This window comes from Bombyx mori, chromosome 20 (assembly GCF_030269925.1).
Source record: "Bombyx mori chromosome 20, ASM3026992v2".
In the NCBI taxonomy this organism is placed as follows: Eukaryota; Metazoa; Arthropoda; class Insecta; order Lepidoptera; family Bombycidae; genus Bombyx; species Bombyx mori.
The window spans coordinates 202518-228805 of record NC_085126.1 but is presented as its reverse complement, the minus strand read 5'-3'; the positions used below and the strand labels follow the sequence as shown (position 1 = coordinate 228805).

Below are 26288 nucleotides of genomic sequence, written 5' to 3'. Positions count from 1 at the left end.
TGGTGGTACCTACCCGCGCGGACGCACAAGAGGTCCGACCAATAATTACGCAAATTATAATTTTGCGGGTTTCATTTTTATTACACAATGTTATTATTCCTTTATAGATAGATTTAGTAAATTTTGTGTTAGAATTAATATAAAAATAAGTTAAATTTTCGCATGCCTAAGCAGGCGAAATATATGAAACTATGTCTTATATCCACAATATCTTGTAAACTATATTTCTGGCGAATAAAGATTTTCTTCTTCTTCTTCTTCTTCTTCTTCTTTACCGTGGAAGTCAATCGTGAACATTTCTTAAGTACGTATTCTATTAGAAAAATTGGTACCCGCCAGCAGGATTCGAACACCGGTGCATCGCATCGACGTTTTATCCTTTAGGCCACGACGACTTCGAAACCCTCTCAAATCTTTTGAATATATAGAAATCTACATAGCATTTGTAGCATATTCTTTTCTGGTACCAATTTAAAAAACAATGATTAAGAAGTATTTTCTTTTGGAAAAGATTTGTTCTGGAAACAGATAATAGAAGACGCCGGCTCCCACGGCTGCTTGGCTTCACAACACACAATCAACAATCATCTCATTTCATTACACGACGTTAGGTATATATGGCTTCACCGCGCTAGTCACTCGTCAACACAGATATTCCAAGCAGTCATCGTTCTCGTCGAACCCGTCGAATGCGACGAAGGGTTCGTTGTGAAAATTAGCCCACAGACACAGCCCACTGAGTTTCTCGCCGGATCTTCTCAGTGGATCGCGATTCCGATTCGGTGGTAGATTCACTGCCCTTGCTAGTGTTAGAAAATTCGCCAGGCTGAGCCCCGTGAGCTCGCCTACACGTGAATCTAAATCTTCAGTGAATCTAATATCGAGATTACTAGAATAGGTAGGCAAAATAAAAACCTTAACAAATGCTCACACTAAGTACATCGAGTACAAATCCAAAAATACAAGAAAATGCTTAAAACAAGTCCTTATCGGTAAGCACACATCTTAACGTGTTTACTGCTTATGTTACACATTAAATTCTATTAATAAAACACCACGTCCGAAGGGTTCTGTAGTACTACGAGCAGCCAAACAGATTTCCTTCAACGTCACAGTATTTCATCACGATATTGGCATTGATTTATTTATTTTTGTAAAGTTTAGTCCGCGGTCGAATCTACTCTTCGCTTTTTTTTCATGTATTAACTTTTGTCTTTTTTACTTATACAGGGTGGCCCATAAGTCCTTTGATATGAAAAAAAAATATTAAAATAAAACTAATTACATTATGAATTAAATTTTTATTTACATAAAAAGCTTAAAAAACGGGAATTATTTTTTGAAAATAACATCTCCTAAATGTAATCCGTTGCGATCACGGCACTCTTGCAAACGACGTCTAAAATTGTCGATGACTGCGCGGCACGTCACTGCTGAAATGCTTGTCATTTCTCTGCGGATGTTTTCTTTTAGGGCCTCAATTGACCGCGGGTTTGTGTCGTATACTTTAGCCTTAAGGTAGCCCCACAAAAAAAAATCCATCGGGGTCAGATCTGGACTACGTGGAGGCCAGGAAATGTCTCCTCTCTTAGAGATAACTTTGCCAGGAAAAAGTTGACGGATAACGGGCATAGCAGTGTTAGAGGTGTGAGAAGTGGCCCCATCCTGTTGAAACCACGTCCTGGCATTAAAGCCTGAAAAGTTTTGCAATTCTGGTATGAAAAACTCTTCGATCATAGCCACATATCGCTTACGAGTTGACTGTGTCGGATTTTCGCGAATAGACTGTGTCACTGTGTCTATGTTTTGTTCCGTACGTGACGTCCTTGGGCGACCCAACCGCGGTTTATCTAACGTCGAACCGGTCTCCTCGAACTTAGCAACCCAGTTCTTAATCGTTTGAAGAGTTGGAGTGTCGTCAAAGTTGTGTAAACCTTTGTGTTCTCGAAATTTACGCCGCGCAACGGTTGCCGAATTGTCGTTTTTATAAAACTCGCGCACACAAAACGCACGGTCCGCTCCGGTAAAACGCTCCATCGCGACTAAATTCCCAGAAACCGAAGTTACTCCCCCCGCTTCCCCTGCACCGCTCACGCGCGCCCTGTTCGTTTTATTCAAATTTTACTTTTCAAAGGACTTATGGGCCACCCTGTACATCCTGTTGTGTTCATATTATTTATATATTGTAATGGTTTCCGAAAACTAAGAAAATTCTAGACATAAAAGTTAGCAATCGTGAGCAAATGTGGACCTAAGATATTTGTCAGGCTACGCAAATAGCGAATAACATAAATATTGTACCAACTATACTAATATCCTGTAAGAATGTTTACCAATAAACTTATCGTATACCAATGGTATCGAATGACAAATTATATAAAAGCGCAATAATTAAAGTATTATGTTTTGGCGTAAACGTTAATAATCTAATTCACAAAAAATTGTAAGCAGCTTTTGTCAATGTCAAATAGTTTATAAATTAGTCAGGCTTGCAGCTTTATTTTACTGGTAATGAACCCTAAAATTTGGTGAGTTTAATTCAAAGTCAGTGCATGTGAACTTCCAGTGCGGCGGCAGGAAGTCAAAAATTTTTAAAACAAGGTCACAAGTACAATTTATTTATTTATAACTTTATATACTAGACAGTATAACGGCGGACTTAATGCCATAGGCATTCTCTAACCGTCTACCTTAGGGGATTGCAGAGATGAAGCTTGGTAGGCGTAGTGTGAAGGTGATATTACTTAAACATATGTGTATATATAACATATATAATATTTATAGATACAAATACTGGTACTTAAATAAATACATATACATAAATATATACATATTTATTTGACTTTTAAATCTGACTTTAAATTTATCTGACTTTTAAAGTAGATCCTATTTATTTGAATGCTATGTCAATTTTCTTGCGTGAAAGACGATATGTGTAAGAGGGGAGTGAGCGAAGAAATGGGATATGATAGAGGAGTATGGAAGGAGAAAACATGTTGCGCCAAACCCAGGTGACTGGGAGAAGAACAGGAGAATGATGACGATGTTATGTCCACTTTCTATCAATGAAGAAGAATAGAAAACCAATTTAGGCCTTTGTGAAATCGGAGCCTTGCATCCGTAAATAATTAGCGCGACATCAACTTTACAATTTCTCCAAATCAGGTCTATACTTTTGTACCAGTGTTATTTAGAAAATTTCGCAAACACGTTTAATTATGAAGAAGTGTCCAAAAAAATTTCTGTTTTTGTTTCAGTTTGGAGTTTACAGTCTTTAATTAACTAAACTAATTTATCGGCCGGCCATTTGCAATTTAAACATATAGGTAATGTAATGTAACCAAATGGCATTTGATATTTACTACTAAATCTACCTTCATATAAAAGGCGATTGCAAGTTAATTGATGTAATAATAATTAATGTATTTATTTTTTCCCCTTTTATTTTACATAAATAAGTGTAACAAATAACCGGTACGGTTCTGCATTGAGCTCGTTTTCAAGATTATTTCCTAGCGCTATGACATGTCCTTCAAACGAGATTTGGAAATAGTTGTTGGCGGCACGCACCGCTGGCATTGATGAAATCCAAGAGTAGCTTCGATCAGGACTGTAGACTCATTTATATGCTATGATTTTCTAATCCAAGGACTGCTATTCCGAATTAGACGCCCAATTTAACGTCTCATATGCATCTAGCGATAAAGCTGACAACTCAATTCAAGGCGAATTAGTATTGTGTTTGGCTGCTAATGTGCACGTCGGTGATAGTGAAAACCACAACAAAACCCTCGGCCGTCAGAAGGGCGTGGAACATTGAAATAGTTGTAAATAAAGTTGCAAGTTGTAAACAGTTGGCGGGGCTGGTAAGAGGCGAGCGCGGTCGACCTTGCCTCCGCCTCGGTCCGGCTCCGCGTTGCCGTTCACATCGCCGCCGCCGGTTTTTGTGTTTAAATAATATAAAACTAGATCAGTTCCTTGTTAAGGATTTGTATAGCGTTAGTTTCAAAATAATGTTAATAAAAAACAAAGCACCATACGCTGCGTTGCCGATATGAATCATGACTTATTGTGAAACTGGGGCAACTCACAAGTCCTTATTTATGTTTTTTTTTTTTGGTGTACCAACTCACATGTAATGTATAGTGCCGGCTATGGTACCCTGGTGGCTAATGTGAATGCCATCACTCACCTTGCCACATAAGGTCGAATGTATTCTAAAACTGTCCCATCCTTCAAATCGGAGAGCAGCAGAAATAGGCGAGGTACAGATAGAACTGAGCCGAACTCACAAATTTATCCTACAGCTAGTTGATTGATTTAAATATTTTACATATAAATAACCAAACTGCTGAATTAAATAAACGTCTACCATTTTTCCATTTAAATCACTAAATCAACTTTCTATTTTATTTAAATATAAGATTAATTTGTTATGTAAGAATTCATAACTTTGATATTATAATTGTTTTCTTATTATTATTTTTATAAATTCCACGATTTAGAACCGACATTGATTAAATACATTTACTATTTTCTTCGATTACACTGAGTACAGACTAATTAAACCGTGTCATATTATATGCAATAGTTAGTATATAAGTACCTACACATTGTTTTGGAAATTACATATTATAATAGTTTTACACTTTTTAGACGACTTTGTATTAAAATAAAGAGGAAGCTTGCAATTTAGAACTACATATTATGTTTTTTTGAATGTTATTGTTTCATAATTACGACAAATAGTACTCAGTACACTTGTGGATATAGAATAACTGTAATGGAATTAAGGTTCTAATGCGAAGAGTGATACAAAATGAGGGTTTGTCGTGTTCCCGAATGTAGAAATCTAAAGGCCATGCTGGAAGAGGATATCTTGTGCGGACTTGATCTGCTTAGTCGAGATGAAGTAGATGAACTGATGCAAGAAAATTTATTGCAGTCATTATAGATCTCTTGAGTACCAATTTTAAAAGTGCTTCAAAAACCAGTTATTTGTTAATGGATGTTTTTTAAAGTGTTACAATAATTCATTATAATGATGTAATTTGCCCAAAAGTCCGGCAACGTTCGAATTTTGACACAATAAACGTTGAAACGTCAACGTCACTGATTGACAGGTGAATTGGGTGAAATGTACAGTAATGAGCACAGAGTACTTTTTATATTTTTAATGACAGATCTTCAAAAAGTCCAATCCAATTTTGTAACAGGTACATGCAAGTGTGATGAGAGTTCCTTTACAACGAGATGGGTCGACGAGAATGTAAGTATTTTTTTTTTATTGTTTTGATTGGTGGACGAGCTCACAGCCCACCTGGTGTTAAGTGGTTACTGGAGCCCATAGACATCTACAACGTAGACGCGCCACCCACCTTGAGATACAAGTTCTAAAGTCTCAGTATAGTTACAACGGCTGCCCCACCCTCCAAACTGCATAGACATTGATAGCAAAGTTAGCTCTTAAGAATTAAGAAGAGGCTGTTAATTTTCTTCTACGCAATATCATCGAAACTAAGACGAGAAGTAAATGTTTAATCACCATTAATTTATAAAGCTTAAACATCAAACACCCGGTTGCGTATATTTGCAATGACGAGTAGGCGATAAGTTATTACTTGTGAAACTATGTAGGCGAATATCTTACTTAACTAAACAACAAATTACTTGAAAAAGTATGTACATAATATATTACAGAGTTCCCGAAATTAGTGGATGGTTGTGCTCCTGGTATTTTTGATGTTCGAGTTTAATGTTACTGTTTAATCTGTGAAGTGTTGCGTTCACATTTGACACGGACTTTTTGGCGGGAACGCGAGGAGTGAAGTTGTGTGATTTGTTTTATTTTGTCTATTTAGTGTTTCTTCGGGTTTAAATGTGTAATAATGATGGTTTATTAAATGTTTAATATCTGTGAAAGTGCACAAATGTGGGAAAATGAAACAAAGCCGCTGGACGTAACTTCTCGGGCTCCTCCAAAAAGTCCACTGATAAAATCTTAGTAAATGACCACCATTTTACTGAGATTATATTTCATCCCATATCATCTCAATTCATTTCATTTAATTTCATCCCAGTTGATCAGTGTCTTAAATTAATCATCTTCATTTCATTTCACTCCATAATATCATTTTTCATAAAAATATGAATAATATAAATTAAAATAAGACATGACTTAAAGGTCTCAGTTACTAAGTCATAAAATCTCTTAAAAAAAAACATTTGACACATTCACATCGTAGTGACTATTATATTAATCTGTGATTCACATTCCAATCCCGGTCGGAGTGTTTCTTATTAAAGACTAACCATCCGCTCTGACTTCGCTTCGGGAACATTTAATTTCATTATTAATTAGCTCAGTCCCTCGCTGTTACCCGCGTTTATTGTCGTACCGCGGGTGACGCCGCGGGACGAAGCTAGTCTAAAAAAAGAGCTTAAGTTACTCCTTATCAGCTACCTATCAGTGAAAGTCCCGTCAAAATCAGTCCATCCGTTCCAGAGCCGGAACAAACAGACAGAAAGAAAGACAGACAGACAGACAAAAATTGTAAAAAATGTTATTTTGGTGTATGTGCCATATATATATAATTATATTCATATGCATGTAGTAAAAAGCGGTTATTTCAATATTACAAACAGGCACTCCAATTTTATTTATATGTATCGATATTCTGTATTCGGATTTTGGGTTTAAGTAAGCTACTTGTTCTAGTGCTCAAAATAGAAAAAGAATCTTGAAAACCGTTTGGTGCCATCGAATATATATTTTAAATATATTAATAAGGTGTCCGCAATCAACGTTGAAATATATGTACTGTAACATTTTATTGCTAGTTGTAAGTGTAATATTTTTTTTTTGAATTACCAAATGGCTGCTAAAAGTCACGTCTTGCATGTTAAAGTAACCAATAATAATAATGGCTTTATTTTACAGCACGTTGCTTCAAATAACATTACAATCAATACAACTGTAATAATGTGGTTAAAGATTAAAAAAAATCTCTTTTTGGGAGAGGTTTTTTATTTAAAATGGGAACAAAAGGTTAGAACAGGAAATATATTTTGTATTATTCGCTCACTGCGACAAGGACAGCTGGCTCATGTGTAAGCATTTCCGTGGTCATCGTCGCTCACGGACGTTAACGATAGAAACCTACTTCTTCCTACCTTCTAGCGGTAGGCAGCGGCTTGGCTCTGCCCCTGGCATTGCTGAAGTCCATGGGCGACGGTAACCACTCACCATCAGGTGGGCCGTAAGCTCGTCTGCCTACAAGGGCAATAAAAAAAAACCTACACCAGTAATGTCTCAAAGTGGATGTTCAAGTGGATAGTGAGCTCATCTGCTGATCTAACGTGAAAACAAACCTGAATTTTACTTTCTGATTTGGCTCAGTGTGAGCTTTCAGAGAAGAGTGTTCACAGTACAATTAAACACATTTAAATATTATTTAACAACAAATAGGACGCTGATATAATACTCGTACTAGCCTTGACACTAGCAAACATGACAACAGGTCAATAGACAAACACGACACTTCGTGACAACTAATTAATAATTACGACACCAAGTAACAAGGTCATGGCGCCACACTCTGCACCGCTCTCAGGGGCCACAGGACCCATCGCCACGACCGTATTTTACTCAAAGGGCATGCGTAGACTTTTCAAAACGATTCTGATGATATATCTGAAATCAATTACTGGTGGTAGGACCTCTTGTGAGTCCGGACGGGTAGGTACCATCGCTTTGCCTATTTCTGCCGTGAAACAGTAATGCGTTTCGGTTTGAAGGGTGGGGCAGCCGTTGTAACTATACTGAGACCTTAGAACTTATATCTCAAGGTGGGTGGCGCATTTACGTTATATATGTCTATGGGCTCCAGTAACCACTTAACATCAGGTGGTCTGTGAGCTCGTCTACACATCTAAGCAATAAAAAAAAAAAAAAAACAAGCTCTATCCTACAGTACTGCAACTTGCTTGTATAACTTCAGAATCGATGTGAGAATTCATCTGCACTGCTGTATTAACGCATGCTCTTGTTAGACAATTTTGTTTTTTTTTTCTAAATTCATCTGTTAAAAAAAATACTTTGAATTCAATTGAAATTTATATCGTGAATGTCTTAATATAGAAACAAGTTGTGTTTCATGGACGAAACTAGTTTTTTTAAACTAATAAAACTATTTAATGTTGTCAGTATTCGAGTAAACATTTAGTCTGAGTTTTAGTGCCTTATTATCCGGGTTCAGGACTGTTCTCGCTGTCTCTCTCTCTCTAAGGAATTAGTAGCAGGTATCGAAATTAGTAGTGTTATAGTTATATAAGTTCTAAGTTCTCAGTATAGTTACAACAGCTGCCCCGCCCTTTAAGCCGAAACGCATTACTGCTTCACGGTATGGTACCTACCCGCGCGGAATCATAAGAGGTCCTACCACCAGTAATTACGCAAATTATAATTTTGCGGGTTTGATTTTATTTTGTAGTGCGACGTTTGCAGAAAATGTATGACGCGTGTATGACGAAGCTCACAGCTTATCTGGTTGTATCTGAAATGACGAGCAGTTCTGGTGTGAGCAGAGGTGTCCTAATGAAACCGTTAAAAGTGAATTTCACCCCACCCCTTCCCGTGGGTATCAGAGTACCGTGTGCAGTCAGCCGTTTGGGTTTGGAGATTGGGGTCGTGGACAATACAATTGAGAGTTCAACCTCACGCCTCAAAGTTCTCTCAATAAAAATAAATTAAATAACAATACACGACTACATTCCATATTGTCACAAGCTGATCATGTGGGCGAGGCAAGGTGAGGTGTGACGTCACCACACAACCTGCGCACACTACGTGCAAAACAAGTTTGCAACTGATTTTAATGAACGTTGATTAACAAACAAGCTCGAGCTCACTGCATACGCGACTTTAAGTGGTCGTCATCGTAAATGGGAGATATGGATGCTCTAGTTCCTACCTAGTTCAGCAATCCAGTCTATTTCTGCCACAAGCATAATAGCTGCCATTTTGATTGATGGCTCTCGTTGTAACAGTGCACTTGAGGAGCTACGTCATCACGCGGCTTGGTTCTGCCCCTGGCATTGCTGATGTCCATGAACGACGGTGACCACTCACCATCAGGTGGGCCGTGCGTTCGTCTGCCTACACGGCAATAAAAAAATTTTTTTGTCCCTGCGGGCACTCGTAATGACCCTCATTAGCAGATTGAATTTATTTACTTAAATTGCTTACAAAATGGTGATTCCCCCTTGAACTCGAATTCGAACCCCAGAGCAGAGTATTCAATATGGTACGACTATGGCGACTACGCCAATGTAGCGATCAAAAGTCTCAGTTACCGAAGGATGTAACTGGACCGCATCACGTTGTCTCGCAGTTCCGCGCAAGGTCGTCAGCGGTGGCAAGCATCGCACGTGCCTCGCATCGTATCCATTACATGATCCTATAATCACCTACGACAGTAACGCGAATAACTTCAAGATCAACTACTACAGCGCGCTTGGTGACCTCTTATCGTCCCACAGAGTGAAGAGGCTTGAACACGAATACAGCGGGTAGCCTAATGTCGATTTCACATGAATTGCTGATTGCATAGATGAGTCACGCAAGTTCTAGTGCCCTCCTTGGAAGGGTCCATAGCACCAGGAGGCGCTCGATGGAACTGCCTTGCCAAGAAACGAATCAAACCATGACAAGATCCTAAAATTCTAGCTTCTAATATTCGAGTGTTCTTTGATTGAGTTTCGTAGGTACTCGCCTCTCGGTGTCATCAAGTTCATGGATAATGGAGCCAAGCCTATTCTAGATTACTAAGATTTCTCAGATACCAACTTTTTAGAGCGTTAATAGGCACTTAGGTAGTTGATAAGCGCAGGGGAACTATTCCCATTTAGCACTCCAAATTTAAATAAGGTCATTGTACAATGTGCGAAGTGTCCAAAATTATAAAATACGTAACACAATGTCCAGGTCTAAACGCGGAAGGCAGAGGATGATTAATTATGAATGAAACTTGGAGGGAAAATTGCGACAAAACCGTGGCTGTGGGTCCAGTGAGAGGAGAGTTGAGTTGCCGGTTTGTATTATTAGCACAGGGCCACACCACGTCACACCCTTTGTCTCATAGGCCTCCGTTTTTAACGGAGAACGGTAAAATGACTACGAACTGATGATTTTATTAGCTAACAGAATCATTTATAAACTTCAGTCATCATTTAACATCAACTAGGCCACACGTCTGCTAATAAACTTTATTAAATGCTTCTTTTGTCCACGCATTGCTATTGCATATATTTCATTCAACACTCGTTAATGTATGCATACGCATGGTATTTGTCATCGTAGTTAGTCTGGCCGCGATGGGAACAATGGGGCGTGATGAATATAAAGTCGATGTGTCTTCAGACGGGATTTTATTACGCGCGTTTGTTTTTAACTCACGGTAGCACTTAGTGAGGTAAAGGAAAAGGAACCATTCGTGTACCGTTAGCTATCATTTAAAGAAACGAAATCCAGCATCCTGAATCTCGATCATGAGATTTACGAGATACTTACATATTCAAGCTTTTTGTTTTTTATTGCTCTTGTAGGCAGACGAGCATAGTGGTTGGTTAGTGAGTGGTTAGCGTCGCCCATGGACTTCAGCAATGCCAGGGGCAGAGCCAAGCCGCTGCCTACCGCTTAATACTCTCCACAAGCCTCGTTTGAAGAAGGACATGTCATAGCGCTCGGGAAACACCGTGGAGGGGAGCTCAATCCATAGCCGGATGGTACGTGACAAAAATACCTCTGGAAACGCACTGTGGATGACCGCAGTGGCTCCAGGTAGTATGGATGAACTCTACTCCGGTGGCGGGCGGTGCGATGGTAAAAACGAGATACCGGTATCATCTCGAACAATTGGTCAGAGCACATATTCAAGGAATTTCATTCATTCGTTTATTCATTCATTTCATTCATTTAACGACCGTCTGGTGTAGTGGTAAGTGACATCGTCACTACACAAGGGGGTCGCGGGTTCGAATCCCGCCAAGGGAAGATATTTGTATGATAAATATAAATGTCTTTTCCAGGGTTATGGATGTATATTAAATATATGTATGTGTATAATAAAAATCTTACATTTATTTCCGTTATCTGGTACCTGTAACCCAAGTTCTTTACGAACTTATCACGGGACCAGTTAACGTGGCGTGATTGTTAGTAAATATTTATATTATATTTATATTATATTATATTCAGTCACACTGACAGTCTTTTTTTTTTTACTAATTGTAGCAAAAGAATTTGTCCTTACTTAGTCCAGGGGCCACTCCTGTGCGATGTAACGCGAAGGCAGTTGACAAACGCAACGTGCTCACTTGATAGCCTTAATTGCGTACCTATGTCACAAAATCTATACTGTTTACAATGTAGATGTAATGTAATGGAGTAATATTGTTAATCGAAATTATCGAAGGTTATCGATATCGAGAACAGTTTTCATAATTTCCGTTATAAGGTTTTAGATAAAAAGTTTCCTGGAAATGCTCAAAAATATAAATAATGAAATTTATTATAAAGGATGGGACAACATTTATCTGTCAGCTAGTTAAGAAGTGAAACGCAAGACTGCTTTCTCTGGTTCCATCGTATACTAGCTTCTTTAAACAACTTCACGTGTCAAACAATTAAATGCTTTTGTCGTTGACATATGTCATTCGTGACTCGTGTCATTACCATAGACACGAACAAAAGATTCCATTTGCCTATTTTGTTTTATATAGTCTTTTGACAGATTGTTTTTGTTAATTTTTTGTTTGTTTGAAAGACGACATATTGTTTGTTACATGGTATTTTTTTTATGAAACGATGTATTTTATTTTAATGTTTAGAAGAGACATCTTCATTTTCGACTCAATTAAGTGAATAGTAAGTACTCTTACGACGAATCTAAAGAACTCTACACTCGGTGAATTTACGAGTAGCCATCGAAGAGTTCTGTTACACAGGTTCATCATTAGAACATCTCGTGGTAACATGTTATTGTATTGTCTTGAATATTACCCAAAAATATGTCTATATAGTTTCGTGATAATCCAACTATTAGGGAAAAATAGGCGATAATTATAAAAACACCACTTATTCACGAATAGATACATACAAGCCAAGCACGATGAGAGTATCAACACAAATCAGTGCTCGGTAAACCCCATCATAAGTGTTCATTTACAGAATTGCATGCCTCACTTTATTACACAATCTTGTTCCTCCGTCGTGTGGCCGTTCACGGAATTATGGTTTGTGCGGTGTGTTTCATTGTTATTAGAAGTTATTAGAGTTGATCACATCATCTCTGTTATACCGACGCACCCTTGGCCTTCGATAACGGAGTTCAACCCTACGACCTGGAACATTAATCCAACTCCCACGTTCATATTCTAAAATGTCCTTCTTGATGCGAGAATTGAAAAGATTCTCCAGCGGTAGTTATAATATTGCGCCCAACACGTTAATGAGCCACAGTAACCACGTGGGATGGAGCAGCCCGGGATCACGGACTCTTGTCTACAAAAGCATTAAAAACCGAATTAAAGCCCACAGTTTAATCTCACGTTTATATTTCGTATATAATTTCTGATATTTGAACTAGTCATTAAACTTAACCGCGTTTGCGACTCGGGATATCCTGTAAAGAATATACAAAACATATCAAGTAGACGTGTGCTTCTATTTAATTTTCTGAGGGCAGGGTAGCTTGTCACAACGGTCGCTCTCCGGCGGGAGCGAATGCAATAGACTGGTAAGTATGATACAATATGGACAGTGCTGTGGCATTTGCATAAGCCAAGGTGACCTCAAACAGGCGAGAGCGAGTGCAGTGACGTCACGAGGCGCCTTTGTGCGCAGTTTACAAGACATTACGCTGCAAATTGGTATTTACGTCTTCTCTGAGTAATTTGAATTCGATTGCAACACAAATCGGACGAGATACTTTCTTATTAGCTAAAAAGCAATCGAGCTCATAGTCCAACTGTCCAGACATAAGTTTGAATCCACTCTACAACTATTCAACCCTTCTGACTGATGATGGCCCAAATTCTTTCAACTCTGTCAATAAACTAAAGATAACTGGTGGCGTATTGGTCTAATGTTATTATGACTTACCTTTTTTTTTCACTACCTATGCTGATAGCCTTGAGAGGCTATTTCAGCTTCTCCTTAACGTGTAGGTGAGCTCACGGGGCTCAAACCGGGAGTGTTGCTAACACTGGTCCTAGCAAGAGCAGTGCTTTGCAGAATCTACCACCGGATCGGAAACGCGACCCACTGAGAAAATCCGGCGCGAAACTCAGTGGGCTGTGTCTATGGGTTAATTCACTCGTCGAGCCCTTCGTTGCAAGCGACGGGTTCGACGAGGACGGTGACTGGTGCTTGTGGTACCTAAAAGCACCGTTAATGGATCGGGAGGATCCGTAATGACGTGCTTAGGGCGACGTCGACTGATGACTTACCGATTTAAAGAAAAGTACAATAGTACCTTAATTTTAGTAGTAATAAGAGTAAAACTATTAATAATTATGATTAGTGATGAAAGCCGTTATTTAAGGTTCTATACAAAATTGTAAAAATAACACAATTTACGATCAAAGGGGCCGTTAGCTTGTCTCAATCAGCGACAAGAAAAGAAAGCGATCCTTGTGCAATGATAACGTGTGAACATTCAATGTAATGTGTACATCACGTTTAGATCATAAACCAGTATATCGAACAAGGTCGACACTATGCACAATGCTCTTGTAAGAGTACTCGCACAAGAGTATGCGTTCCTGGTAACTCTACGAAATCAATTATTGTCGTTAGGAAGATGCCTATCTTTTAAGATCTTTATGAGTGTTATTATAAGATTTAAATGAATTATTTACTACTAGCTACCCGCCCTCGCTTCGCTTCGGAAACATTAAAACAGACATGAAACATAAAAAAATAAAAAAAAATAACATTTTTAAAAAAGTAGCCTATGTTCATCAGGGACAATGTCGGCTTCTAATGGAAAAAGAATTTTCCAAATCGGTCCAGTAGTTTCGGAGCCTATTCGAAACAAACAAACAAACAAATCTTTCCTCTTTATAATATTAGTATAGATATAATTCATAAAATATAATTTAGTGTCACAATGTGGCACTGAAAAAAAAAGTATATTTCACAGGAACTCCATTTGCTGTAGATGGAATATATAGAAAATAGAAAAACATATTTGTAACCGTTATAATCAAAACAAAATTAAACACTAAATATTCAAGCATATATACATAGTCTATACATAATACAACTTATTTTTTTTTTTGAAATCAGTTAATAATCTCAATAGATTCTAAACCGAATAACAACTTTCCACTTCACGATTTATTACAAAATAATTTAAATTAAAACATTATTTTCGCTTACTTATGTCATATTAGAAATCAACTGTTAATACCTATTAGCATATCAGTTAGAGTTGTACCGATATTCCCTTAAATTATTAAAAATATCGAATATTCATGAATTATGAAAAATTATGTCATAAGAATATTAATCAGTAAACAAATCTTAGCTTGTAAACAAATTATAATTACGCTATTTAAATAAAATATATCGGTCTTCTGTTTGTGTTCTCAAATTGACTGTGCTTTGTATACTTACTTAATGGGCTTCTTGAGTACGTAGTCGCAATATAAATGAACTGTCTAATAAACGTTTTTAGGCTCACAATGGATCACACATACACACACACACACACACACATGGAACTAGGTTTGCTGCCGACAGAGACCTACAGGACCTACCAGACCTACAGTCAGATGAGGCCTATTTCAGAAGGCACTAAGAACTAACGGAAACTCTATACCATAATTAGAGCAAATACTCCCGATACGAAGCCGTCGTAGTCTAGAGGATTTAAAGGATGATGTCCTTTGTATTCGTATCTAGCGGTACGACAGAAAGGACGACACGAACGTTGAAGAATAAAAAACAAACCCGCAAAAAATATAATTAACGTAATTACTATTCAATCGAGACATAGAGTTCAAAAATTTAACGGAGTGGCGGCCATCACACTATTATATCTATGAACTTTGACGACCACTTAACACTAGGAGGGCCGTGAGCTCATTCAGCTACCAGCCGTCTAAGATATATTAAATATAAATAAATACATGAATGTCCTTCAATGTTTTGTAATGTTCATAATAAATGACCATTATTATGTATTTATCATTAATAGAGCACACGATCTGAAAGCTCTATTAGCAAGAATTGTTCTCAACCTGTTCGTTAAGCCAATAGGCACGTCAAAGGTACAGTAACCCTAAAAGTCAGGGCTGTCTTCGGAAGTGAAGGGAAATAACAAATATCATTGAAATATATGTACCTACAAATCTTATCAGAACCATTTTACTGTAATATCGATATACTTAGGTGTAATCACATTTGTTTGATTTTATGTAATCATTATGCTGTACGTAGTCTATGATACAGAATGCGATTTATGACGTCACCGTCAGAAAAGTGCTGAAGTGTAAGAGAGATAGCGAGATGTTGAGCACCCGCTCTTATTTATGCGAATATTTTCGGTATTCTCAAAACGCCTACCTAATTTCGATATTTTTTAAAATGTATTTTAATATTTGCTTTTACTGATAACATAATAAGTAAATTTACAAAATATGTACTAGGAATTAGGAAGCATCCGTTTGCTTAAAAGTTATGGGAACCTAATATCTCTATCTAAAGCTTTTCTCACTTCCCTAACACATGCTTTTAATTTTAACTTTTAAACGTGGAGCTTGCATTGCACTCGGTATTGCAATTCTCCAAGAAGGAGCCTCTTTATGTTCCTCCGAAAGAATGGCAGGTCAGCGCTCGAGAAATAGAGGAAGGGAGTTAAATCCAGATAACAGTAGCCATTATGTAACATTCAATAAATTGAGCAGACTTCACATGTTGGTCAGTTCTGTACGTGAAGTACTATTAGAATCTACAGCATAAATTAGATCATTTATATCATACATTAGAACTTACATCAAGAACTGGAGTTGTTTCTGCAGAAAATTGACTAATCTTTTCTTGTTATATTTCCACACTGTTGTTATAATATACTAGCGACCCGCCCTCGCTTCGCTTCGGAAACTGTAATTTATTATTGATTTCTCCACTATTTAATGGATGTATTATACATATAAACCTTCCTCTTCAATCAATCTATCTATTAAAAAAACCGCATCAAAATCCGTTGCGTAGTTTTAAAGATTTAAGCATACATAGGGAGGGACAGATATAGGGACAGAAGCGACTTTGTTTTATACTATGTAGTGATTATTACTACGCAGTTAGCTAGCCACAATAAGATTTTTAAATGCGTGAAGTTAACTATGACACTTTGTAAGGCCATAAAACTATTCACTGATTTACGTAATAAGCAGACAGGTGAACTGGTTCACTTGTTTATAGGTGGTACCTGCAATTTCCGATTAGCAGATTATTTGTATTCCCAAGCCTGTCTTTAGCACAAACAAGTCGCGTGTCGGTGAGACAAGATCACCTGCTTAATTCGAAGGTCGTTTGTCGAAACTATCTATATCTGTCGCAACATAGACTTGTGTGGTCAGCTCTGGTCATAATCATCGCATGTTTGAAGGCGTGCAAATGAATATTAGTTGCATGACTCCGAACATAAAGATCATATTTGCTCTAACATTATTTTGTATGTAAGACATTGTGTTATTCACTTTATGTTACATTACCGAGTTCGGTTTTGAGAAATGCGATCGAATTAAAGACGTTTAGACTATTTGATATATCTTTGAAGATACTAAGACGAAAGGTCGACTTTGTTGATTGGATGAAACAGGCGAGGCATGAAACTGATCTGGTAAACCGACCTCAATGTGAGTATGACATGGTCAGTGCCATTGTTAACTCTTGTCCAGTCTCAACTGAACACAGCGAGCGCCTCAAGCTTCCGCATCTGAGCTCAACAATGCAAATAGATTTGTCACTCAATTCACAGACCATGTCTCGACATAATCACAAAAAGCGATGCCACTACCATGATACATTTCAATGGCTATTTTAAGTAATCTGAGAGTAAAAAATCCACCAACACTCGCTCGACTGTTAATTAGTACAATACAAGTTTTTATCGGAGTACAGTCGAAGTCACAATGTAAGAGATTCGTTTCTTTTGACCACTGTTGTGAGAAGTGATTATTATAAAACTATTATGAACAAATAGTTTGTGCTTAAATGAGACGTATTTTAATAAATTATGCGTCCTTAAAATAATATATATTAATGTTTTTTTTTTTATTAATAAGTGTTTTTAATTTTTTTGTAATGCGCAATTAATAGATGTTGACTATTTGCGAGTCTTTTGCACTTTCAAAGTTAAGAGTACCCGTGAGCTTATGCAGGTACAACTTCGTTTTCTGAGGCTACAAATGTGCGACTAACCAAATAGAATATAATTAGATAGCGCTAAATAGAAGGCAGTGCTAAATAGAATCCCTAATACTTTTTAATTTTTAAGCTATTGCACTTTTATCGCGGACTTTGAACATGGCAACCGAATCAAGAAATTCCGTAACGAAAATTAAACCTAACACCCCCGCTCCGCCTATCATGTAGCTCGCGTTCAACACATTCACACTTGTGTAGTGTTTGTGAATAAGCGCGCGGCGTGACGTCGCACTACATCAGCATCATGAAAAGTCTGCCCATCTCTCTCTCGCGCGGTCTAGTTTATGAGTGTGAAGGGGACAGTTAATGTTTTACTTTTGTTAATGGTTATAAATATAGCGTGGTCTTATTTTATTATTGTTATAATATTAAATTATTATTGTCTAATTATAATTGCCTAAGTTGATAAAAAATGTTATGCAATAGCTTTACCGCGGCAGTCCCGGATTGCCACACGTGTTTTTTATTGCATAAGTGGGTGGATGAGCTCACGGCCCTCCTCATGTTACGTGGTTACCGGAGCCCATAGACATCTACAATGTAAATACCACCACCTGCCTTGAGATACGAGTTCTTATGTCTCAGTTTTTACAGTACAACGTCTGCCCCGCCCTTCAAACCGAAACGCAGCTGTATCTTAAGAATTATTCGTTCTCACTGTATTAAATAAAATGTTACGTTTTGAATTTTATTATTTATAAATATAATCAACTCTTGAGTATCGTTACCCGATAAAATATTCAGTTGATTTTTTAGGGTTCTTAAATAAATACAGGCGTTGCAGTTAAATCGCTACACGGTCATAAGACGATCGCTTCCGCATCCCGCTGTCAGTACCGACGGGGCCGGGCGACGGAGCGCGGCGCGGGCGTAACGTGGGCTGGAAGCTGTGGAAGCGACGACGGCTCCTAGTGACGTCATCGCCCAATCATCAGAAATAACACTTACCGTGCTTTATTTAATGCTAACCTTATCGCTATTATTCATTCCTCTCTTATTATCTTTTAAGAGGTTGTGCAGAAAATTCAAAATAAATATTGCATTTTTGTTGTTCTTATTGTTCTGTGATTTGTCCGTGATCACAAAGTAGGTAGTGTTTTTTTTGCCATTGTAGGCAGACGAGCATCCGTATGCTCGGCCCACCTGATGGTATGTGGTCACCGTCGCTCATGGACATCAGCAATGCCAGGGGCAGAGCCAAGCCGCTGCCTACCATAAAGTACTCTTCGCAAGCCTCGTTTGAAGAAGGACATGTCATAGCGCTCGGAAAACATCGTGGAGGGGAGTTCGTTCATGTTTGGAGTTGAAATGTTATTCAATGTATGCTAGCTACCCATAGACACAGCCTACTGAATTTCTCGTCAGATCATCTCAATGGGTCGCGATTCCGATCTGATGGTAGATTCCACGAAACACTGCTTTTGCTAGGGCTAGTGTTAGCAAATTCTCTGTGATCATCTACCAGCGAATAAGTAGCAAAAAAAATGTTAAAATATTAACATTCTTAGGATGATAAAGAAATGAGTGAAGAAAGTGTTTTAGTGTGAGTACCAGATCTGTGTTCAAAGTAAATAAGCTCAGGATAAGTCAGGATCGCAATTTTTTCGGTATGAAAAAGGAGAATATAAGTATATGCGAGAGAGATAGTCTATTATGTAAGGTTGTCACTTTGCTAATTTACTGAATTTTAATGGATAATAATTCTAGACCTTTAGAACACTGAACAGCACTGGTTTAACAGCTTGTGTGGTCGATGGCTACTCTTCATTATATAACTTCAGTGTTTTAAAAATACTTGATATTTTTCATAATAACAGAAGACTTGTGTGACGACTAATACCTATAAAGGATTTTGAACGGTAATTTAAAAAGAGTGTTCGTACTGAATTACCGTGGCTTTTTCCCATCAAAGTATTTGACAATAATCATTTTAGGAATGTAGAGAAGTACGGGCGTTTTAGAAAAAGATATATTTATCATTCTATGCAATATTCCTTTATTTGGTAATATGTATATAAATTAACCATTTTGTAGTTACACGGCTGCTATCTGTATGGCAGATTCTCCAGTTAGTAATATTGAGTTGAAGGTACACTGACGTGTGTCTCACAGTTGATGGTCTGTAGTCGTAAGATTTTCTCTCCGACTCACATACCAGCAAGGACAAAATATTGAGTATTTTAATAACTTATTGCGATCGTCAGCCGGCATTCACTGGTGGTAAATTTATCGTACTTAAGTGCTAATTTCAACCGCATTTTACTTGTGGTAGGACCTCTTGTGAGTCCGCGCTGATAGGAACCACCACCCCCTATTACTGCCGTGAAGCAGTAATGCGTTTCGGTTTGAAGGGTGGGGCAGCCGTTGTAACTATACTGAGACCGTAGAACTTATATCTCAAGGCGGGTGGCGCATTTACGTCGTAGATGTCTATGGGCTCCAGTAACCACTTAACACCAGGTGGACTGTGAGCTCGTCCACCCATCTAAGCAATAAAAAAAGCATAGGATTGAATCTTTCCGGTTTGAAGGGTAGGACCACTGTTATGCAGTGTAATTGAGAATTCGACTTTGTTTCTGGGTGTAAGGCTTTTTTTTTTTTTTTGGTCAGGAGGAAATCGCCGGACTTCCGCCCTCCACTGGGGACGGCGGGCGGAGCATGTCGGAGTCGAACCGACTAAAACCTCCTGTCGCTCAACAACCAACGTCCAAACCTCACATGAGACAGAACTCATGAAAATGCAAAGGGGGGAAAGTGAAGTGTTTAGTGCGGAGCACATCTCTCCCATCACCCTCCCCCTCGGGACGCCGAACTGGCGGTCGTCGGCGCCACGACCACCAGCCCTCTCGGTCGGCAGGCTATCCGGAGCCCGCCTAGATGGCGCCGGTTAGAGTGAGCTGGGTGTAAGGCTGCATTTACTCTGTGATATCTATAGGCCGCGAGGACCGCTTAACACTATGTGGCTCGTGAGCACGTTCACCCATTTGAGGAATAACATATCGTTTATTTATTTCAGTAATAATAGTATCTATCTTAAGGATGTTTGTTACAATATAAAAATATCAAATCACATCAAATTACCAAGAAAACATAAACTTAGATTAATGGTTCCAAGAAAAATAAAATATTATGAGCTAATAAAATGCTACATCGCGAAGTATACTTTAAATTTTAATAAATCACAAATCAAATTACGAGCAGAAGAATTCGCAGTGAATTAACAGTTTTATTTAAAACCTGTTTTGTATTAAAAGTACCAGGGTAATATGATGTGTAAGACGTACTTACATTATAGCATAATAACTATACAGTTTATTCTTTCCATAACTATATGAAAATTCTTTGGAGTGTATTTCTATCGTTACTTCATGAATATTACAAATGTTACATCACGTTGTACATTGATTAGATACTAATTTATTTGGTAAAGGTCGAGGTTTGAGTTATTACAAAAAAATCAAGTGGATACAGCGGTATGTAACGAGAGATTACATTTAATTGATTTGATTTGATTTGATTTGATTTGAATTATTTTTCGCTTAGAGCATTCATAATACAAAAATACAAATTAATCTTTTTAAAAATCTAAAGTCCGGTATACTTTATCAACCTCCAGAAAAAGGGTGAGGAATTTGAAAGCGCGTTCCAAGATGGAGATAATAATATTGATCTTTTAAATGGATAAGGGAATGTTATACTATTAGGGTATCTAATAACTGTTACTACATGAATAGACTAGGTTTTAAGCATTTTCAAGACGAGCTATAGCTTCAGAGCCACATACACATGTGGATAGAAAAAAAATATTCAAGAAATGATATAAGTCTAACTCAACTGCAATAACAGATGGTTTGAAACAGAAACAACACCTCAAATTAAGTTAATAATTATTATAAAAGTAATTGATATTAACATTAAATCAAAAAGTACCAGGGTTTCATAAAAGTAAAGACGTGTCGATATACACGACTAATGTTATAATAGTAGTTATATTTTAAAATACATTCGTTATTTTATCTATGTACGTGAAGCAATAAATATAAAACCGTGTCAATTTGAACGTTATTAGTTTTGTTAAATATTAATAGTTTCATTTTGTCTACCAAGCATCCAGGAAGGCACATAGTACAAAACAAATGACGCGGTTTGGCGGGCCACGTAATGTTTCCCGATTGTGATCAGGACTTTAGCTCTGAATCCGTTTGTGCCGATAAGATTTCGCCATTGTCAGACGTACTCTAGAGAAATGGATTAGAAATTTTATTTGTAACCGCCATTCAAATGTCCGCTCCGTCCGTACACGGATCCAGTTCGAGCCGTAATGTTTTTAAGTCTACTAATTTAACTAATTTTACTTAATTTTTGTATCCCTAGTTTTAGATCCAAGAGGCCCAGTGTGTTGTGCCACATTTCGATCCTGGAGTGGGCATTTTCTTAATAATTATTTATTTATCGTGTCCACGCTAACAACTTCCTTGTTGAATAAACAATGTCGTGTTATTAAATGAGACCCGCAGAATTTATAGAGTAGATAATATGTGGTGACAGGTGTTTCTGTGACCCTGATACAATGATGTATCGTCCTACCTGTGTCTGCAGCCTAACAAAGGTGCGTTTTATTATTATACGCCCGGGTCAACTGACGGTAAGTAGTCAGTGTCGCTCATGGACATCACTCATGCCAGTGGTAAAGTCAAATTGCGGTCTATCGCCGGACACTCTGCTCAAACTGCATATTTTGAAGATATTTCTTTCATGGGGCTTAAGAGGCAACGTATAGTTCGGTGTTCCCTTAAAACTTTACAAGATTTCCAGTTGTGGTAATCATATTTTTATTTCGTTCGAAAAGTTGTTTTTAGTTACAATTATCATAAAATATACCTAAATAATAACGAAGAAAAAAGTCGCAATAAAAATATAATAGCAAATAAAACCTTTAAAAAAACACAACTCACCGAAAAACATCCGTACTACGTAAACTACACAAAATACACATAAAAATTATACACAAATACACATAATACACAGCACATAATGTTTGTAGCACTGCACAGGTGGATACTGCACAGGTCTGTGCGCGAGAACGATAGGTAGCAACCTCGCGGCGGCTCGAGGGCGACTGGCGCCGAGTGAGAGCCGCATGAGCCGCGTGCGTCTCCGTGAGCTCCGTCAGCTCCGTGACGCTGGACAAGGAAAACGACTCCTCAATTTGTCATATCACCTATTTTGGCGGCACTGCAGGATCTGCTTACGTCAACTTGCTCGAGAACATTTTCTGACCATGTTATAATTATTATTATTATTATTATTAATACTTTATTTCAGTTTTTTTTAAAACCATAACATTTTGTTAGTAGTAATTACTTATATCTATGTTAGTGACTTAAAAAATCTAACACATAACTATCATTATATATATACATTTTATACCATTACATTTTTTATTTTATTTTTTCTCCTTCCAAGTGCCTACTGCAAAGGCTATTGATCAGCAGTCCCTCGATCTTGCTCGATATGATTTTCAAAAGACTGTTGCCACTGTCACGAACTCGACGCAATAACGATGCACTTCTCTTCCGCATTATTGCAAAGAAGTCATCGGTGTGAGATGTCGCAAACATTGTGGATGCACTACAAAAGCGCGGCAGTGACAACATCATCCTAAACGCATTATTATATTGAACGCGTAGGGCATTGTAAGCTCTCCGCGTGTATGTGGTCCACAGACTACTGGCGTAAAAATTCTGGCAATAAGCTTTAAAAATTGTAAGTTTGACATAGCTATCGCAACCAGTAAATCTGCGGGCCAACATATTGCATCTTACTATCAACGCCCTACGCTCCCTATCTATATCACAATCATCCGTACCATCCTCTGTTACCCAGTGACCGAGGTACTTGAAGCGCTTGACTTGTGTAAGCGGTGCGCCCGCTAGCCAGATTGGAGGTACGTTCTCGTAAGTTTTGTTCTGCGCTTTGAACACTAGCAGTTCACTCTTCTTGGCATTGTACCTCAGCCCGTGGGACTCAGCATAGTTCTCACAAATTTTTAAAAGTTTCCTGAGTGCACTCATAGATGGGCTCAGCAATACCATATCGTCTGCATAACTAATATTGTTAAAAGAAACTCCATCAATCATGCAGCCGACACCCGCACTACTGAGCTCATCGATGAGCTTATTCATGTATATGCTAAATAGCAAAGGTGAGGTTAGACCCCCCTGCCTCACACCACATTCTAAACGGTACGCATCAGAGTGCGCACCGGCCCATCTCACACTATTATTTTAATTGCCATACCAATACTGAAAAATTTTAATTAATTCAGGCGGCAGCTTTACTTCCCTAGCTAACTTATTCCATAGTAAATCATATCGAACAAGATCAAAAGCCCTGGACAGATCCAGGAAACATGCGTACACAGGCGTCTTCCTCCCAGTATAATACTGCACAGTACTCTTAAGTGTCATTATCGCAGTATCAGTCGATAACCCATTCCTAAAACCAAACTGCCTATCATTAAGATGCATAAGCCTGTAGTATTTTTGCTGAGGTTTTCGCGGAACTTAGAGACGAATGTCCGAACCATACGCTTAATTCGTAGATCTCCAATGTTTCGTACACCTGATGCACAACTTTAGAGACGCGATATCGTAATTATTTATGAAATTTATGTTACCAAATAAAAACGAATTAAATATGAACATTGTAAACAGCAGTCTTCACTATAGACTCACAAATCGGCACATGAAAATAACAGTAAAATACTTGGTGGAAATTTCGACTGAACCGTAATAATGTTTCTGGTTATGACCGTGTCTATAAACTTCAACTATATTTACTCTTAATAACACCGGAGCGAGTCAGCATGGTCCACATTCCTCCGAGCATGAGGAGTGTTCGCTGCGTTCGTCAACACCAATTTGCATCAGAGGAACAACAGTCGCTACGGGAATGCTGTCAGTCTGCTCCGATCAGTACCAGCTTCATGTACATTTCTGCAGCGAAGAGTGCAACCTCTTGGCTAAAGAAGGCCAGCTTACTGGTGGTAGGACCTCTTGTGAGTCAGCGTGGGTAGGTACCACCACCCACCTATTTCTGCCGTGAAGCAGTAATGCGCTTTGGTTTGAAGGGCGGAGCAGCCGTTGTAACTATACTTAAGAACTTAGAACTGATATCTCAAGGTGGGTGGCGCATTTACGTCATAGATTTCTATGAGCTCTAGTAACCACTTAACACCAGGTGGGCTGTGAGCTCGTCCACGCATCTAATCAATAAAAAAACAAAAAAATAAACTATAATCACGTCGTCTCAGCGTGGACGGGCTCCGGGAACCCTCATCGGCCTCAACGTAACCGCAAAACCGATCTCATTGTGTCTGATGTCAAGTGTTTATTGTTGTTAGGGGCACTCAGAAGAACAGTGATTCAGAGACCACGCGTTCAATTAAAAACCAAATCTAATTATTTTCTTAATTATTATTCCGGTTCGGAAACGAAAAATGACTTCTAGATATAATGTTATCAGAATACATTGTATTTTAAAAATATTTTCATTATTTCTCACAGTTCGCATTTTAATTTATAACAACGATCAAAACGAATTTATGTCTTAGATTTCAAGATAACATTTATTATGGAATGAACCAAGTTCATACGTTGATTCAGTTAGAACATCTTCTTAAAAATACAATCTAACAACTTTCGTATTTTTTATAATGATACTTTTTTTTTCAAAAAGAGGGAATTTTTTTGTAGTTTTCATATTTTTTACAATGGTACAATTTTTTTTGCAAAATGAGGGAATTTTTTTGCTGTCAATAATTTGACAGCAAAGGAAATCAATACGAACAGACAATCCACCACATTTTCTGGGAGTGCAATCTCTACACAACGAACGCGTCCCTATTAGGTTTTTTTTTTAATAAATGGCTCCAACGCGTTAGTAATTGATTTTGCTAATGTCACAGTTTATACAAAAATGACCAAAACTTAAAGAAAAAAATCTAAATATATAAATTTGATCAGTTTTTCCATGCCCGAATCTATGATTTTATATTAAGAGCAGCACAAACAAATATGTTAGGCTAACTTTTATTTTTTTATTGCCCTTGTAGGCAGACGAGCATACGGCCACCTGATGGTGAGTGGTTACCGTCACCCATGGACTTCAGCAATGCCAGGGGCAGAGCCAAGCCGCTGCCTAAAACTACTTTAAATATAACTACTTTAAATATAAATATTATTTGTAGATAACATGTACCTACATAAAATAGTTGATTTAATGAAGCTTCGAATATGTTCATGTTTATGACAGATTTAGTGGCAAGCTCGATGAACATTTTGTGCTTGCAGATGTTTTTGCCACAACTTCCGTGTAAGTCCGTGGTGCGTGATAATTGAGCTTTTATTACCTGCGTGTCTTCTCATTGTCTACCCTGTGCGAGGACTACCGTGGCAATCTTAATTCTTACGGCTCCTATTCTCTGAAATATGCTGAATGGCTAAATGTCATCCCTATGTCGACGGTGACACCTATAGGTATATTTGACTTCCAGGCCCAAGGTATGGACTGGCCGAAAATGATAATGGGGCGAAAGGCTGAATTGTGTTAACGCGACTATTACGAACTGGAATATCATAGAAATATAACATTTCATGCAGTCATAATATTTATGATGATTCAAAGCAAAAATTATTACAATAAACCACTGCTACAGAAACTACACCACATAGTAGTAGAGACATCTAGCGCATCGCAATTAAACTAAACTTAGCGCCATCTGTAGTCG

The 26288-nt window shown here is 37.9% G+C and overlaps 1 protein-coding gene across 1 annotated transcript in view; it reads right to left on the bottom strand.

The window, feature by feature from the left end:
• LOC101735966 (uncharacterized) overlaps positions 1-23593 on the bottom strand; it is an 88492-nt gene extending 64899 nt beyond the window's left edge. The window contains exons 1-2 of the mRNA XM_012691401.4: positions 23367-23593; positions 22453-23128 (exon numbers count right to left, since the gene is read on the bottom strand). The gene's annotated coding sequence lies outside the window, so the exon portion shown is untranslated. The remainder of the gene's footprint in view (positions 1-22452; positions 23129-23366) is intronic.
• Positions 23594-26288: the final 2695 nt, after the last annotated feature.